Below are 5,194 nucleotides of genomic sequence, written 5' to 3'. Positions count from 1 at the left end.
TATTTTACAAAGAATGAAGGTCATTTTCTTAAACAAGGCCTAGCAGATCTATGTGGTTTTACCTGCAAAGCTCACAATGACAAAGTCACAATCATCATCTTTCTGGCCATGTGAACTCTCATCAGTGGTGACGTTAAGTGGAATGGAGATGTCAGTCTCTTCTGAGCTACTGTAGACAATCACTTTCTTTTTGGTGACCAGCGTATACAGCCATGCCACTGGCACAACTCTCAGAAATGTACTTTGCACTAGCTGCTCCGTGCTTGTGGAACCAACTGCCACCTGACAAATGTGATTCCCCCTCCATTTCTGCCTTTAAATCAAGGCTCAAAACCCATATGTACACCCTGGCTTTTCCTTCCCATTAACTATCTTACCTCTGCACTACTATCTTTGTTTATATGTGGATGTATGGGCTTTATGTCTTTTATTTTTGTTATCGTTATTTTACCTTCATTGTTTACCTACTGAATGCACTATGTACAGCACTTTGGACAGTGCAAACAGTTATAAATGTGCTTTTATAAATACATTTTACTTTACTTACTTACTTACTTACTTACTTACTGATAACTCACCTATGCCCTTTGGCACAAATCACCCCAACCCCAGAATTTTGGATAATTAGCATGATGCAGCAGTTTAGGGCTGACATTGTGCTAACTGTATAGACTCAAAGTGTAGCATACTAAAGCATGTGTCAAATGTTTTCAAACTTGTCTATAATTGTTCAGACACAATAATCAAAAACATTGAAATTTTACTTTGAAAGGCAAAACACAGTTTTTTTTAGCTTAAATGTGCTTATATCTTATTCCTTGTGTCTCCCTTCTTTACAGGATGAGTCAAATGGATGGCTCTTCATAAATATATGGTCACATTTCCAATTTCTTCCACAGTTTTCTAGAAACAAGTGGTGGCACAACTTCCCCACTGGCACAACTCAGGCCACTCTCCCCTACCACACCATAGTTCGTTAACATGTACGTCAAAAAGCAAAACTCCTCTGTGCCTTTGCACATACATATGTTGTGTCAGATAGCCTCTCCGTTACGTTTCAAACATAGACCAATAACAATCGAAATTTCACGGGACATTTGCGCATCTAACGTCATGACCCCGGCTAAGCTATGGATCTCAAATCCCATCCATTTTGTGCCTATGTTGCAAACAACAAAAAAGAAAATACATTTTCAAATAGTAATTGCCTGACAGTAGGGCATATCTTAAAGTCTGTTTGTCAAAGCTTGCTTTCTGATGCTTGGATGCTATGATCCACATGAGAATTGTCAGTATCATGGTAGAGATTTAGAAGTAGTGGAAGTGTCTGATTTTCAGTTAAAACAAATCGTTAAAAGGCTTGGAGTAGTTGAACATCAGATAGTCTAAGTAGTAGAAGTCATAGAGTCGCTGTCTCTCCGCCCAGCTGATCTCTGAAAATAATTTTTCTGTTATATCAAAAGTGGTCTTCTTGTCAGATGGGTTTCTATCTTTAAAACTGGGCAACATGATGTTGGGAGGCGCCCCAACCACTTTCAGGACAAAGTTGGACTCTTCCTCCATGTCCTCAAACTTGGCGATGAAGTCGTAGTCTATAAGACAAGGGCTGCAGAAGTTGTTCACCAGGTTCCAGTGGATGTCCAATCCACCTGGAACCGGCCGGTTGTCATCGAGCAGGAACTTAATAAACTCCTTGAACATGAGCCCGTCACCTGTCTTCAGGGCTTCCTGGGATGGGTTATCTCTGTAGTTGGAGATGAGGGGTATCCCATATCTGCGATGGTAGTCAGGCTCCGGATTATTAAACTTGTCCCTGAAAGCTGACAACGTTCTCTCAAAGGGCTCTCTGACAAAGATGACTTTGGTGTATGTCTTTAGACGGTGCATGATTTCCCCATGGTTAAAACTCTTAAGAGTTCGGAGATAACTGGAAGATTGGGCTTCTTCATGTTTAATGTTCTCAATATTGGCGAACTTGCCCGCCAGAACAAGTAGGGTCCTTTTCCAGTTGGAAGAGCCAGCCTTGTACACATGACAGTACAACAATTTGTGCTTGTCCTCCTCGAAAATTAGTGGTATACTAACAGGTGTGATTTCCTTGGAGATGCAGACATGTATTTAGCACACGTCTCCTTTACCAGTTGCTTGCGTCTTTCTTGGATATCAGAAAGCTTTTTCCAGCTCTCAAGGGAAAAGGAGTCTGTGGTAGTGGAGACACGAAGGGAGCCTATGTCCTGCTTTGGATCATCAGGGGAGGCTGTCTACTCTGGTCAGATCTACCTCTTCTGTCCTGCATAGGAAGAGTCACAAAGCATGTTGTAGTAGACAGGAGAAAAAAAAAATTTACCAAACAAAAAGCAACATTTTCTGATGATAATGAAAAAGCATTTATGAGAACATAGAGTTTAAACTTCACAGAGGTGGTACACCTCTCTAATCTTCTCTTTCTATCCGAACAAAAGACCTGTTTCGAATCCTCCATTCCTTTATATTTGAGGTAGAAGTTACATTTTAAGACACAAGCTGTTCGCACAACTTTAAAAAGTCAATGTGTTTCAATTGGTGGTGTGAAACTGTGGAATAGTATGAGCACGAAGCTAAAGCGATGTCCAAACATGATCCAGTTTAAAAAAAGGTACAAAGCAAATGTGGGAGAGCTTTAAAAAGGAAAAAGGAAACAAAAAATAAATAAATAGTTTACACAGGTGTATGTTAATATGTATTATATATGTAAATTATAGTAGCCTATATCAAATTGTGTATATGTATATGTATTGTATTAAATGTACTGTATAATTGCAAACATACTGTACCAAACTTTATAGATAACAGGATTGTATAAATATATCAAGTGTAACTATAGTACATCAAATTATACAAATAGACACGTGTGTATATATGTATCTGTCTATATATACACTCACCGGCCACTTTATTAGGTACACCTGTTCTGAAGCTTATAAAAACAAAAAGCTAATCAGCCAATCACATAGCAGCAATTTAATGCATTTAGGCATTTAGACGTGGTCAAGACAATGTACTGAAGACAAACCGAGCATCAGAATGGGGAAGAAAGGGGGTTTAGGTGACTTTGAACATGGCATGGTTGATGGTGCACGGCAGGATGGATCCATACTTTCATGTTGTTTACGCCAAACGCTGAACCTGCCATCTGAATGTCGCAACTGAAATCGAGACTCATCAGACCAGGCATGATTGTTCAATCTTCTATTGTCCAATACTGGTGGTCCTGTGAGAATTGTAGCCTCATGTTCCTGTTTTTAGCTGACAGGAGTGGCACCCGGTGGGGTCTTCTGTTGCTGTAGCCCATCTGCTTCAAGGTTGGTCGTGTTTTGTGTTCAGAGATGGTATTCTGCATACCCTGGTTGTAACGAGTGGTTATTTGAGTTACTTTTACCTTTCTATCATCTCGAACCAGTATGCCCATCCTCCACTGACCTCTGACTTCAACAAGGCATTTTACGTCCACACAAATGCCGCTCACTGCATATTTTTTTCTTTTTTGGACCATTCTCTGTAAACCCTAGAGATGGTTTAGAGTGAAAATCCCAGTAGATCATCAGTTTCTGAAATACTCATACCAGCCCTCCTGGCACCCTCAACATTGCCATGTTCAAAGTCACTTAAAACCCTTTTCTTCCCCATTCTGTTGCTCAGTTTTAACTCCAATAAGTTGTCCCGTCCAGGTCTACATGCCTAAATGCAGAGTTGCTGACATGTGATTGGCTGATTAGTTATATGTGTTAACAAGAAAATGAACTGCTGTACCTAATAAAGTGTCTGGTGAGTGTATATATATATATATAGATATATATATAGATATAGATACATATGGATTGTATAAATATATAAATTATAAAAAAACATAGTAGGCTATATGAAGTTGTATATGGATTGTAAATATCAATATAGTATCATAAATATAGCAAATTGTATATAGATAGATATATAAAAAGATTATAAGGAACACAGGAATTAAATGTATTAAATATGTATTATTAAGCAGTGGAAAAGGGGTAGGATTAAATAAGTGTTATACTTCTTCCTACTCCTTTTCAGGCATATCATATCAATTTAATATATGTAGTATTATTTTTATTTTTGTGAAATAATTTTAACATCGTTTTTGTTTATTGTATGTTTGTGCTTTTCATTGTGTTTCGTATTTGTGATGTTTATTTTGTATTTGATATGTCTGAAATCAATCATCCAATCAATCAATCAATCAATCAATCAATCAATGCACAGTGAGGTCATCCTCTCTACATATACTATATATACTATCAGACACACAGAGAGGGACAAGGCTGACGACCACTTCTCTAGCGATAACAGTTTGGAGCAACTGTGTATCTGTGTTTTGGGAGAAATGGAGTAAACATGTACCTCTGTGGGCTGCTGTGGGCTGCTGTGGAGCGCTTCCAAGCTATAGCCTGGGGAGGGAGAAGAGAAAAGAGATAAGAAAATGAGCACTTCCAAAAAAATGCATCAGAGCTCCAATAATTAAAGGATTCCTATCACTTCACTACCACATCTGCTTTAACTCCCCAGTAAAACCACTGCTGATCAACTACAGGTAGCTGTGTAAAGAGCTGCCACAAGCATTAAAAAAGTGGCCTGGAAGTGGGATGCTGAAGATGTTCCAGCAGACCCTTCTGGGCTGTGGACAATATGGCATAGGACTAGGCCAAGTAGAGACTAACCTGTGTATTGTTGCTGGATAATCTCTGACACTGGCTTGAAGAAGAGAACCAGACCTCCTACAGCAAAGAGCAGGGCTCTCCTGTCGCACACAGACAGTTCACTGCCTTCCTCCACAGCATGATGCAGAAGACACTGAGGTTATGATCCCTGGACAAAATCATAGAAAGCGTAGTTTTTATCTTATTTATTCCACTGCTTGAACTACTTCTGAACTTCTTTGTATTCTGTCTTCTTTTCAGAAGTATGTGTACTTTTACCATTTTAGTATTCTTATGAAAAATAAGATAAATAATTATTTCACTAATGTTTTACATTAAGTAAAAGGCAATGTTTGACAAGCAAGTTCAGTTTTTAAGACAGGAGCCATGTCTGACACATCAGCTAGCTGTAAGTATAGGTTCTGAATTCCCGATGGAGTGGAAATAAAACTGTTAAAAAAAGCTCCTAGTAGCAAAACATGTATGGCTTT

At 38.7% G+C, this 5,194-nt stretch overlaps 1 pseudogene across 1 annotated transcript; it reads right to left on the bottom strand.

Moving 5' to 3' along the window:
* Positions 1-1,338: 1,338 nt before the first annotated feature.
* On the bottom strand, positions 1,339-4,985 carry LOC307271252 (carbohydrate sulfotransferase 8-like; annotated as a pseudogene). Its single transcript has 4 exons — positions 4,977-4,985; positions 4,725-4,857; positions 4,408-4,454; positions 1,339-2,237 (listed from the first exon to the last, which is right to left on the bottom strand). The product of its transcript is annotated as a carbohydrate sulfotransferase 8-like (transcript).
* Between the last annotated feature and the right edge of the window lie 209 nt (positions 4,986-5,194).

This window comes from Ammodytes marinus, assembly GCF_949987685.1.
Source record: "Ammodytes marinus genome assembly, chromosome: 3".
Taxonomy (NCBI): domain Eukaryota; kingdom Metazoa; phylum Chordata; class Actinopteri; order Uranoscopiformes; family Ammodytidae; genus Ammodytes; species Ammodytes marinus.
Note: the sequence above shows the minus strand (reverse complement) of the source record. Positions and strands in the feature narration are given on the sequence as shown.